Genomic DNA, 13865 nt, shown 5'->3' with positions numbered 1-13865 from the left:
TATTCAAGGATCACCTGCTACAAGCTCAGGAGTGTTGCATTCCAACTAGAAGGAAGTGCAGCAGGAGGGCCAGGAGACCTCCTTGGATGGATAAGGAGCTCCTGAGGAAAATTCAAATGAAAAAAGAGGCTTATAAAAGATGGAAGCAAGGACAGGTAGCATGGGAAGAGTACAGGGATGTTGTCCGGGAAGTTAGGTACCAGGTTAGGAAAGCTAAGGCCCAGTTAGAATTAAACTTGGCTAGAGGTATTAAAGATAACAGGAAGGGATTCTACAGGTACATAGCAAATAAAAAACAGACCAGGGAGAATGTAGGCCCCCTCAGGAAGCTCTCAGGAGAACTGGCTACACAGGATTTGGAGAAGGCTGAGGTTCTGAATGACTTCTTTGCCTCGGTCTTCACTGGCAAAGGCTCTGACTGCACCACCCAAGTCTTGAAAGGCAGATGCAGGGACTGTGAGAATGAAGACCTTGGGCCCACTGTAGGAGAGGAACTGGTTCGAGACCATCTTAAAAATCTGAATGTGCACAAGTCCATGGGTCCTGATGAGATCCATCCGTGGGTCCTGAAGGAGCTGGCAAATGAAGTTGCGAAGCCACTGGCCATCATATTTGAGAAATCATGGCAGTCAGGTGAAGTTCCCAATGACTAGAGAAAGGGAAATATAACCCCCATTTTCAAGAAGGGGAAAATGGATGACCCGGGGAATTACAGACCAGTCAGTCTCACCTCTGTGCCTGGCAAAGTCTTGGAGCAGATTCTCCTGGAAGGCATGCTAAGTAAGGCACATGAAAACCAACAAGGTGCTTGGTGACAGCCAGCATGGCTCCACCAAAGGGAAATCCTGCCTGACCAATTTGGTGGCCTTCTATGATAGGGCTACAGAACTGATGGACAGGGGTAGAGCAGTTGATGTCATCTACCTGGACTTGTGCAAAGCGTTTGACAGGGGAAAGATCACCTGGGATAACTAGCATTCCTTCCCCCCTTGCTGCAGGACTCCATGCAGGAGTTTGGAGCAGGCAATCTGTGTCTTCAGACTCATACTCTCCAATGCTCCTCACTGTTCCTAACCCTGCACACTACTTGCAGGACTGCTGGTACAGCAGAGACTTTTGTTATTATAACAGCCAGCCAGCCACTGAAAGCAAAGGAATCATAGAGCTTCACCAGCTGATGAACTGGACTTACTATATTTCTCTGCCTTATATGCAAATTGAGAGAGTTCATGCCATTAAGGTATTTATAAAGTCTTTGGTTCTCCCTCCCATGACTTCTCTACGTCTAATAGTGGAGAAGGTAGTTCACCTCTTTTTAAGCAGAAGCACTTCATAGCAACTATTTCCTCCACACTAAGGTGTCTGCTTCCATGAAGCTCATGGGAACTGAATTCCCTTTGAGATCTCCACCTTTCTCTCAAATCTGAATGAAACTAGCCAATGAGTAAAATACATGAAAAAGTCACAACTAGAAATGGTGTAGGGGATGAAAAAGTCACAACTAGAAATGGCGTAGGGGCAGGCATCCTCCTGTATTTTCCTGAGGAAATAATGGCAGAATTTTAAAGGAAACTGACAACTGAGATATTTGGGTAATGTGTTTTTTATTGATTCCTATTATTTCAACTCTAGTAGACTTCATACTTGCAGGATGTTTCTTCATTGCACCTTGCAAGACTGAGCAAGGTGTAATCGGCAATTACCATTCCACAGGATGCATTTTATCTTTTTTTTATAATGAATTCTAACTCGATATACTGTCTCCACAGCCCTTTGGTTCATGCAGAAGTACTGCACAAATTGAACTCATCTGTGTGTGTTTTTAATCTTTTGTCTTTACTAATGGATTTATCTTGCTTTCATTTCATAGAATTTAGAATCATAGAATCGTTAGGATTGGAAAGGACCTTAAGATCATCTAGTTCCAACCCCCCTGCCGTGGGCAGGGACACCTTACGCTAAATCATATCACCCAAGGCCTCGTCCAACCTGGCCTTGAACACTGCCAGGGATGGAGCATTCACAACTTCCTGGGCAACCCATTCCAGTGCCTCACCACCCTAACAGGAAAGAATTTCCTTCTTATATCCAACCTAAACTTCCCCTGTTTAAGTTTTAACCCATTACCCCTTGTCCTATCACTACAGTCTCTAATGAAGAGTCCCTCTCCAGCATCCCTATAGGCCCCCTTCAGATACTGGAAGGCTGCTATGAGGTCTCCAGGCAGGCTTCTCTTCTCCAGGCTGAACAGCCCCAACTTTCTCAGCCTGTCTTCATACAGCAGGTGCTCCAGTCCCCTGATCATCCTCGTGGCCCTTCTCTGGACTTGTTCCAACAGTTCCATGTCCTTTTTATGTTGAGGACACCAGAACTGCACACAATACTCCAGGTGAGGTCTCACAAGAGCAGAGTAGAGGGGCAGGATCACCTCCTTCGACCTGCTGGTCACACTCCTTTTGATGCAGCCCAGGATACAGTTGGCTTTCTGGGCTGCAAGCACACACTGAAGCCGGCTCATGTTCATTTTCTCATCGACCAGCACACCCAAGTCCTTCTCCACAGGGCTGCTCTGAATCTCCTCTCTGCCCAACCTGTAGCTGTGCCTGGGATTGCTCCGACCCAGGTGTAGGACCTCGCACTTGTCATGGTTAAACCTCATGAGGTTGGCATCAGCCCACCTCACAAGCGTGTCAAGGTCCCTCTGAATGGCATTCCTTCCCTCCAGCGTATCAACCGAACCACACAGCTTGGTGTCATCAGCAAACTTGCTGAGGGCGCACTCAATCTCACTGTCTATGTCAGTGACGAAGATGTTAAACAAGACTGGTCCCAACACCAATCCCTGAGGGACACCACTCGTTACTCATTTCTCTTGATACAACCTCTGAAAGCAGCAGTCCAACAACTAAGACACACAGTCAGCCTTTAGACTCAGTCTTTGTGCAGCTACTAAATGTTTGATCATGAAGCCAATGGAGATTTTGCTACCACTGGGGGCAAGACCAGGCCTGTAGAGGCTGTTTAGATAGTGAAAGAAACTATCTTGACCATTAACTCAAGAGACGCTACAAAATTGAAGAGAATATAGACTCCAGTAGGAGTAAGTCAGACCAGTTAAAGGAGATCAGGAAATACAGACCTCATGGAAACAAGACAAGTGACTGTGTCATGCAGAAATGGAAACGTCCCCTTCTCACTTTCCTATCCCATCATGCATCTCTCTCTTTTGTATTCGCTCCCTGATCTTTTCTGTCTGTACGTACAAGATAATCATTGCTATTGTGGTTTCAGCTGGGATAGTCATTTTTCTTCCTAGTACCTGGTACAGTGCTGTGTTTTGGATTTAGTCTGAGAATGATGTTGATAACACACTGACATCTTCAGTTGTTGCTAAGTAGTGTTTCAGCTTAAGTCAAGTACTTCTCAGCTTTTCATGCTCTGACGGCAAGTGGACTTGGGGGCTCAAGATACTGGGAGGAGACACAGTCAGGACAGCTGACACAAACTGGCCAAAGGGATGATGCCATGCTACATATACTATGGGGAAAGATGGCTGGGGGCCGCTGGTCAGGAACTGGTTGGGCAAATGGTGAGCAATTGCATTGTTCATCACTTGCTGTGTATATTCTAATTCTGTTATCATTGTTACTATTTTCTTCATTTTCTGTCCCATTAAACTGCCTGTATCTCAATCCACAGGCTTTCTCGCTTTTACTCTTTCGATTCTCTCCCACATCCTACTGACGGCAATGAGAGGGTGGTTGGGGGGAGGTGGGGCTTAGTTGCTGGCTGAGGTTAAACCAAGCCAGTCACTCAAGTGGCGGAGCAGTGCTGTCTGTGGCTTTGATCTGAGGGCTTTAGAGAACACCCTCATTGAGGTTTTCTGCCTTCTCCATTGTTCTCCAGACAAAGGCACTGAAGGTAAAATAAGTAGATTGCTCTGCACTGAAGGTAAAATAAATAGATTATTCTTCAGAGCTTCTCAAAGGGCATTTCCCACCCCTTCTGTGAATCCTATGATTCTTAGTATTGCCCTTCACCCAGATAATGTCCCTCAGTTAGGGGAACTCATAGTCCTTTTTCAGCCTCAAGGTCTGAACATAGTTTTTTCAGGGCAGAAATGCCTTCCTTCAGACAAAGTCATCCAAAAAGACTGGAGATTATGGATATGCGCAATGGATTGCTTTGGGTAGGTGTCTCTGGAATGGGAGATCATCATTCCCCTGGGTTCTCAGCCATGCTGCTGTGAATAGAAAGCTGAAATGCATCGCTGTATGTGGTATCAAATTAAAGAGAAATCGGTAGAAGGAATGCTAAGGTTGAGAGATATCATCTACCTTAAATCTATTTTAGCAGTGGGAGCTCTGTAGTTTAGCATATGTTGCACATAAAAATAGAAATCATGGTTTCCAGTATAATTTGATTTTTAAGATATAAAAATTATCTCAGCCTAATAATGCACATGGAAAACACGTGTTTATTTCTGATTTTCATCCTGTGTTAGCTGCCAAGTCCCAGTTAGTAGGGTATAAGGGCAGAAAGATGTTAATGGGACCAGCTGATACAAGTGAACTAGGTTTTTCTCTCCCATAGGTTTCTGTATCTCTTCTTGTCATCATTCAGACAGAGCAAACACCTTATGAGAGAAGAGGGTTTTGCCCTAAAGCAAATACTCAGAACTGGTAAAGATGAGCCTCTCTGTAGGATGAGCTTCAGCAGAACAAAACATGTGATTAACCATTTCACAGGCTGGAGGTCAGAAGCAGAATCTGAGGAGCTGTAACGTCAGGAGCAAACTGTGCTACTACTCACAGGTTGGAAAAAACAGGTACACAAGACAGTTACACCAGGAAAACACTTAGGTCTACAGCAGTCTGATGAAGTTAATACATGGAAGCAATGCATAAACCCTGAACACCTGAAAATTGCAGCATAAGTTATATTCTGGCAGTGTATGTGAAACAAGTTGTCAGTTGCTGTGAAACTCCAGCATGTTTTCTTTCTTTATATGTCTCAAGGAAGGCCATTAGGGATTTTGACTGTGGAGGAGAACAGCTGCAGGAACACTAACAGAAATCTGTATTTGGAACAAGGACAGGAGGAAATGTACTACCCTGCTTACTGTACCTGCATTGGCTGCATATTGCTCTCTCTTGCATTAGAGGTTTTATTATTATCTCTTTGTTGTCAGCAAGGACAATTGCCTGCAAACACGCCTGCTGCTGGGCACTTTGGCACTGATGTAATTCCAAGAAAATGAGAGCTTCAGTAACAATAATAGGCTATTAATCCAGATAATAACCAGTGTACTGTGCACCAAGGACACGACCTGTTTGTGTTGCAGTCCACTTACCTCCCCTGCATGACTAGTACTTCTCTGGGAGATAGATCACTGTGTCCACCTCTCTCCCTAATGCAGTTTGTGGCAGAGCCAGTGGCTGGCAGGTTTGCTCCTTTCCAGAAGTGTCTGCTTACAAGTTCTTCTGCACTGGGGTCTATGACTTCAGCCGTACTAGACAAGCTGGAGCAGGTGGCAAAGCATGTATGCCAATATATTGGCATACATACATGCCAATGTATGCATACCAATGCATTGTTTCTATTTGCCTTCTGTAAGGCCGGAGCGGTAGAGCTCATCAGGGCAGGTGCAGCAGTGGGTACATGTATGTAGTGTTACCTTTCCTTTGGCATCCAGTCTTTGGCACAAACCCACTGTGAGATGACTGAGAATGCCCTGTTGCACCAGTTGCTCTTTGCTTCCTTCATGATGCCTGGTGGTGCCTACAGAGCAGACCCTCATTGCTGTTCTTTTTGGCTGCCAAGTGATAACAGAAACAGTGCCCATTGTGCTGCCAGCTGGAGCAAACTGACCTCGCCTGAATACTGAAGGAGAATTGATTTGATATCAGTCCCTTACACTGCTCTTTTCCATATAAATAAAACTTCAGAGACAGAACCTGACTTATGCCAAGACAGATTCATTCCCGTTTAGCCAGGGCTGTGGATTTACTTCTAGATAGGGCTCCTTCCCACTGCCCAAGTCTTACGAGGTGTGAAAAAAGGCCTGAGCCCTTCATTCTCTGACAGTTGCCTGTCTCCACTTGCTGGGGTACAGCTTGTGACAGTATTTATCTTGGATGCTGGGGAGTGTTGGGAGCAGAGAGGACAGCAGTGTGTAGGGGCCCAAAGCAGCATGAATGGGGCTGAGGACAGGGCAGGTTTAGCTCTACCATTCTTGGTCTTGTCCTTCTGAGGACACAAAACCTTGGCAGGTTTTAAAAAGGTTTTTAGCAGGATAGGTGTTGTTGGGGAGAGGCTGTCCAGGAAATACGTTTTTTATGAAAAATTGTTCATTAGCAATAATGAACCCTAAGGAATTCTCATTGAAAGCATGCTAAGGCACATGAAAACTAACAAGGTGCTTGGTGACAGCCAGCATGGCTTCACTAAGGGGAAATCCTGCCTGACCAATTTGGTGGCCTTCTGTGATGGGGCTACAGAACTGATGGACGGGGTAGAGCAGTTGATGTCATCTACCTGGACTTGTGTAAAGCGTTCGACACTGTCCCACACGACATCCTTGTCTCTAAGTTGGAGAGACATCAATTTGATGGGTGGAGCATTCAGTGGATAAAGAACTGGCTGGATGGCTGCCCACAAAGAGTTGTGGTCAATGGCTCAATGTCCAGCTGGAGACCAGTAACGAGTGGTGTCCCTCAGGGATCGGTGTCGGGACCGGTCATGTTCAACATCTTTGTTGCTGACATGGACAGTGAGATTGAGTGCGCCCTCAGCAAGTTTGCTGATGACACCAAGCTGTGTGGTTCGGTTGATACGCTGGAGGGAAGGAATGCCATCCAGAGGGACCTCGACACACTTGTGGGGTGGGCTGATGCGAACCTTGTGAAGTTTAACCATGACAAGTGCAAGGTCCTACACCTGGGTCGGAGCAATCCCAGGCACAGCTACAGGTTGGGCAGAGGAGAGATTCAAAGCAGCCCTGCAGGGAAGGACTTGGGGTGTTGGTTGATGAGAAAATGAACATGAGCCGGCTTCAGTGTGTGCTTGCAGCCCAGAAAGCCAACCGTATCCTGGGCTGCATCAAAAGGAGCATGACCAGCAGGTCGAAGGAGGTGATCCTGCCCCTCTACTCTGCTCTTGTGAGACCTCACCTGGAGTATTGTGTGCAGTTCTGGTGTCCTCAACATAAAAAGGACATGGAACTGTTGGAACAAGTCCAGAGAAGGGCCACGAGGATGATCAGGGGACTGGAGCACCTCCTGTATGAAGACAGGCTGAGAAGGTTGGGGCTGTTCAGCCTGGAGAAGAGAAGCCTACCTGGAGACCTCATAGCAGCCTTCCAGTATCTGAAGGGGACTATAAAAATGCTGGAGAGGGACTGTTCATTAGGGACTGTAGTGATAGGACAAAGGGTACCAGGTTAAAACCTAAATAGGGAAAGTTTATATTGTATATAAGGAAGAAATTTATTTACTGTGAGGGTGGTGAGGCACTGGAATGGGTTGCCCAGGGAAGTTGTGAATGCTCCATCCCTGGCAGTGCTCAAGGCCAGGTTGGACAGAGTCTTGGGTGACGTGGCTTAGCGTGAGTTGTCAGGGGGGTTGGAACTAGATGATCTTAAGGTCCTTTCCAGCCCTAACCATTCTATGATTCTATGAATTTCTGCTTTTCAGTCAGTTTCTGGTATAGGCTTTGCTGAAAATCATTGTTCTGAGTGGGAAGTAAAATAGATTTTAGGATTTTATTTTATTTATTTTTTTTTAATGTAAGGTATAAAATATATCAAAAATGGATTTACTAACACTTTTGACAGATGTTCAAATGCTGACTAATACAGCATGTTAGCCTGGGAGGAGGTGTTTCAAATATCCAAAAAAGTTTTTCTTGCATGTTGTAAGATAATAAATCAAGCTCTATGGAGCTAGTTTTCTCTAGCAGTATCTCATAGCATCTCTTTTTTAATTGTTTATAAGCACCCCAAATATAATTACTTGTAAAAGAAAAAGTAATAGTAAATGAACGTTGGTTTGTTTTTTTTCATTTGTTTTTTCAAGCCCTACAGATAAGGCAGTGAAGTACTTGCTTGTGGAAGGGGAAATACGTGGCAAGGAAATGTGCCATCACTGCTCCAGGCAGGAGTGCAGAGGGTATTTAATATATTTTCTCCTTCTCTTGTTCACAGCAGTCACATAACACCAAGGCCTGCTGTGGTAATGAAGGATTTTAAACCCTCTATTCAATAGTGGCTGCAGTAGAGGCAGGGATGAACCATTGCCAAGCAGCAGGGTAAGACAGCACAAACCAACAGAGCACAGCTGTCAACACCTCTGTGTGTCTGTATGTGTATGTGTGTGCGTATTCACTTCTGATATAAAGCTTAACACAGTCTTTACTTCAAACTCTCCACCTGCAGTCTAAATTTTAAGGCATCCCAGATGTGACTCTGTGACTTGTAGCATTGTCGTGGTTTAAAACCAGTCAGGCAGCTCGTTCACTCACTCGCCCCCCCCTCTTCTTTCCCTCCCCCTACTCCCCAAGGAATGGAGAGGAGAAACGAAAAGAATGCAACTCCCACGGGTTGAGATAAGAACAGTTTAGTAACTAAGGTATAACGCAAATCACTACTGCTGCCACCAATGATAATAATGATAAGGGAAATAACAAGGGAACAGAATAAAACACCTCATCACCAGGCGACTGACAACTCGCTCCCCCAGCCTGATCAAGACCGACCGATACCTAGTCCAACCCTGCTGTCCTAGCCCTTCCGGGTAACTCTCAGTTACATCCTGGGCATGACGTGCTGTGGTATGGAATACCTCTTTGGTCAGTTTGGGTCAGGTGTCCTGTTTCTGCTTCCTCCTGGCTTCCCCTCCTCCCTCGCAGAGCATGAGGCTCAGAAACTCCTCAGTCAGACCAAAACATCATTGTTCCCAGGCCAAAAGTCAAAACACAGCACTGCATCAGTTACTAAGAAGGAGAAAAATGACTGCTGCTGCTGAACCCAGGACAAGCATACACCAACTTTGGTTTTTGTAGCATGTGCCTGACCTTGTTGCTTGTCCCATTTTGCAGACATGAACATCTCAAGACAATCACCATTGTCAACTCTTAATCTATTTGTAAAGTTTTTTGGTTTTGGAGGGTTTTTTTTTTGTTTGTGGGTTGTGGGGTTTTGTGTTGTTTTTTTTCCCCCATTGTTAAAGCTCTGTTATGGAAAAACTCTGTCCTGAGGTCACACCTTTAGGGTCAGCAAAATGCCTCATAAAAAATGTCATGATTCACTGTGGAGGATGACTTCCTGGGGCTACTATGGAAGAAACAGTAATGTCTATTGCAACCTTTTATAACTTGTGAAGATGGAAAGTTCAGGTGATTAGTGGAAAATTTTAACATTACTAACCTTGTTTTGCTGTTATTTATTGAAGATCATTATTTTGTTTAAAAGAATCACTCATCCAATGCCAGACTAAGAAAAAGCCAAACACGTTATAGCTGGCAAGGATGACAGACTGTGCAGCCTGAAGATTAAATGGGAAGGTGCCAAACTAAAGAACGGTGTTCAAAACAACCTGTGAACTAATGTATCAGTAAAGAAAGGTAGGGGAAATTGGCACAAACAGGACCACAGGTCTCCAGACATATAAAGCTCCAGGAAGTTGTCTAGTGGATTCACAATGGGCTACAGATGAAAAACCCTGTTTAAATTTTAAGATTACTGGAACACAGGCGTTTTCCTTACTCTGTGTATGCACAGCACATAGCACAGTGACATGGCAAGAGGCAGTTAGTGCTGCTTGAGCGTTTACACTGAAGAGTAGCACTACGCATCCTCATTCAAGCCAGAGCAGGTAGTTAAAATACTATTTTCACAGCCATAGCAAGTCCAAGAAAAGTAAGAGAGAAGGTACCAAGCAAAATCACACCCTGTTAAGTCTTTTTATTAGCATTTATTCTTATCACTATTACTCATACTTAAACAACTCAATTACATAGTGATCTATATGGAGAGTTCTGTATCAGTATCATAAGGTGAGAAAGTATACACACCACAGAGAAACATTCTGTAGATACAGTGAAGTAGAACCTTTGACAGAAGGGATTATTTCCGAAAGCCTATGTACAAATAAGGTAACTTTCATACTATATACAAACTTACATTCAGAGAATATACTGATTCAGAGATACAAGAGTTTCATTTAGTGAATGATGAGCCATACACATAAACACATGAGAAGAAAACCTGTAATTTTCAGGGGATTGCCTGGACTGGCTTCCATGGCAATGTTTCTTTTTAGAGTTTGAAATGAGTAGGATGGTGGACTTATTCAGATTTTTCTTACAGCAACTTGGGAGATAAAAGAGTATGAAAATTACTAATTGGAGCAAGCTAAAAAAGCCTTTTTATAAAAATACCATCTGATTGTCAGTTACAACACACTACTATTATTTTCACATTACAATATAGTGGCCTGATCTTGCCATCTTAAGAGACAGAAATAATTTCTGTTCATGTCAGTCAGCTCCCCAGTGTCAGGATTGAAAAATCAAAACTGTGTAACAGAAATCTTGATAATGGAAATGAACACAAAAGCAAGCAAAACCCCTTTGGCATTACTTAATTTGTATGAGGGATTGAAAGAAATGGTTAATTTCTGTTGGATAGCCTGACCCTGAAAACTTCAACTCTTTTGTAAAACAGGTATGACAGAAGTAACTCATGTCTTATAAACATACTAAAATATGAGTAGCTTCCTTTACTGTGATCTCAGTGGGAGAAAGCATTAGAATAACAGCATGATTTAATTGCTTCATTGGGCCTGACTCTGCAAGCATTATGTTCCTTCTTCTAGGGTGAACAAGGATTGATCCCCGGCTGCAAAGGCAGTGTGCAGCATTTTGTACAGTCCCACAAGGAAGCTCAAGAGCATGAGCAAATTCCCCAACTTACTCACAGCTTCACTAAGGCAAAACCAGATCCTGCTTTACTGTACATTTATTTGACATTATTTTACATTATACCTTAACAGAGATGTGAAATTGATTTTTTACTTTAAAATTAATGATCCCCTTATTTAGAAACCCCATACTAATCTTCTGGGTTTTTTATGGCTTCTTTTTGCTTTAAGACAACTATGTGACATAAAATAAAAATAAATGAAAAAAAAGAACAACCCACAGTAAAGTGCAAGATCTTTAAAAACACGTAAAAATTTGTTTGGATTAGTGGATAATAAATCCACATGAGAGTTCATTTACCAATCTTGAATTATATTATTTCTTATTCAGTTTGGTCCTGGGCCACTTATTGTGCCTGTAGGAACAATGTGGCCAGTTGTGTGTCTCAGCTACTCATGCTTCAAGTGGTTTCTAGGCTGGGTCTTACCTGGCTGGCTGGGAGCATGGGCTCAGGGCCATGCTAATGTGGTTATGTGGCTTTTGGAGAACACATGGCTTACGTCCAGCCAGGCAAAAGCATGGGCAGGAGAAGATGCAAACTATCATCTGCACCCATCCAGGCAGACAAGTCCTGAGATTCCACACACTGACAACTAGCAACAGCAGATCCACAGGATAACTTGTCTGGACTACAGCACTGTGATCCATATATGACTTCTGTATCTGATGAGGGCACTGAGCTGGATAACTTCACTCTGGAAAAATTACTCTCCCAGTCCTGATGTAAGTGACAGACAGATATCTCAGTACTGATATTCTTGTAACTGATGGCAACAGATCCAAGAAAGATCATTTTAACATCAATCAGAAGTTTGTAGGGCTGGAGCAGGACTCTTCTCCACACTGCCAAGTGCAAGCTATCTCATTTGCTAATCTCAAAATCATTTTTTCTAGCTGCAAGTTATTGCACTAAACTTCCCCGGAATAGCAGGAAAACAAGAATCACCTACTTAAAGGAACTAACCATGCCTCTTTCTCAGTTAGTTGTGTCATTGTTATTTACAAGAGGTAAAATGGTTTCCAAGAATACAAGTGAATCCAATTTTTCTGTTTGCTCATCGATCCCAGGACAATTACGTTTGTTATGCAAATGCATTTATGAAATACGGACTCCTATAATAAAAATCTGTATCTTCCCAAGTCAATGGCAGAAATCTTTGGGATTTCAGTGGGCCAGTTGTTGGAGAAGGGATTATTTCTTTGCTATAAATTAAATAAATCTACCTGATACAGATTAATGTTTGATTCAAAACACAATTTATATGGACCACAAGTTGCTATCTTAAGGAATTACTGCTGAAAGAAGAATAATCAAAAAATGTTGTATATCCCCATTTTTGTAAAACACGTAATGAGAGACATCCAGAGAAATAATCCCTTAAGAGACACCCAAACACTAAGAATATTTCTAAGCATCTACTAATTTTATACAGTACTTGGATTAATCACATTTAACCTACTGCACTATGGACCTTCATATCCACACACAACAGTACCATAAGTGACAACGACCATAAACTACTTCAGAGTAGCATATTAGGAAATTACAAGGTAGGTTCATCGCCATTACGAACACCAAAGGACATCTAAGTAAGCTGCATTGTCACGCACTGTGCTTTATGCTTCATGGTTATGCAGAAAGCCACATCAATGGAATGAATAAGCAGCGGCATACAGACTCAGAGAGCCTGTCTGCACTACAAGCACTAGCTTTCAGTAAAGTAGTTAATCTAAACTATACTGAGCCTTGCTGAAAGATTTTGCCATGTCTATATAAGAACCCTGTTCTTGAGATCATCCTCTTACCACTCTCTTTATCACAGTTTTATAGCATTTACCCTATAGATTTGACCATGGTGGCTTCTGGAGAGAGAAGTCAGGGTGGCTTTTTTTTCATTTCTTTTTTAGTGGAAAACTGTGAGTACTCTTCAAACTCCAGTGGTATTTTGTAGAGCTGGGGCTATTTTCTTCATTAATTCCAATGAAGTTAGTGCAGCAAATCTTTAATTGCAATCTGACCCACGATCCTACCCAAATGCTACTGGAAATCCCTTCCAAAAACAATGTCCAAAATTGGTTCTCTGCAGGTGTTATGGTGCCACAGAGCTGGCTGTTTAACCTGATTTTGCAGTTTATCTTCCTTGCTGTGTTGCCAATCTGGTGTTGCTGGCCATAAGGTCATAAAAACCCCCAAACCACCCCCCCCCCCCCAAAAAAAAACAACCAAACCCCCAAAAAACAAACAGAAAACTAACCAAAAAAAAAAACAACCAACCCAAAAAACCTCAAAAAAAAAACCAAAAATCAAACCAATCAACCAACCAAAAACCCAACAGAAAAAGAGTAATTTACTGAACAGAGCTCTACTCTTGCCCTTCCCTGGTTTCTAGATTTGAAATGTCAGGCCAGTGAATTTGGGTATCTTAGTTTATCGTAAGCACCTATATACACAGAACTATCATGATCCTGCACACGCTCTTTTAGTTTGCTCTGTTTTGTTCTGCACACTTGGGAAAAGGATCACCTGTTTTGAGCTTTGCCATCTGAAATAAAAGCATTTGGTGACTCCTCTGGAACAGATTACACAGTGGAGTCAGCTCTGTATTTTTGGGACACTTGCTCCATTTGAGGTCAGAATTTGGGTTAGAGCTGCTTTTGAAAGATTGCTGTTTCAGTCAGTAGAGGGCACTGTAGATACACATAGAGAGAGGTGTGAGAGGTGCGAGTGTATACACCGTCCCCTCAGTCTTCCCATGGTGTACACCCGCAGAAACAAATGTTAAGAGGTGGACAACATAATCGTTAAGACAGGTAAGGATTCTGGAGCAACGAAATATCTTAAATACACAGCCAACTTTTTGCTCACAATGAAAGAAGCTCACACT

The sequence above is a fragment of the Pezoporus flaviventris genome, unplaced genomic scaffold, assembly GCF_033815535.1.
Source record: "Pezoporus flaviventris isolate CSIRO_AGI_PZ_B2104156 unplaced genomic scaffold, CSIRO_AGI_Pfla_v1 ptg000064l, whole genome shotgun sequence".
Classification (NCBI taxonomy): Eukaryota; Metazoa; Chordata; class Aves; order Psittaciformes; family Psittacidae; genus Pezoporus; species Pezoporus flaviventris.
This window is presented reverse-complemented; position numbering follows the sequence as displayed.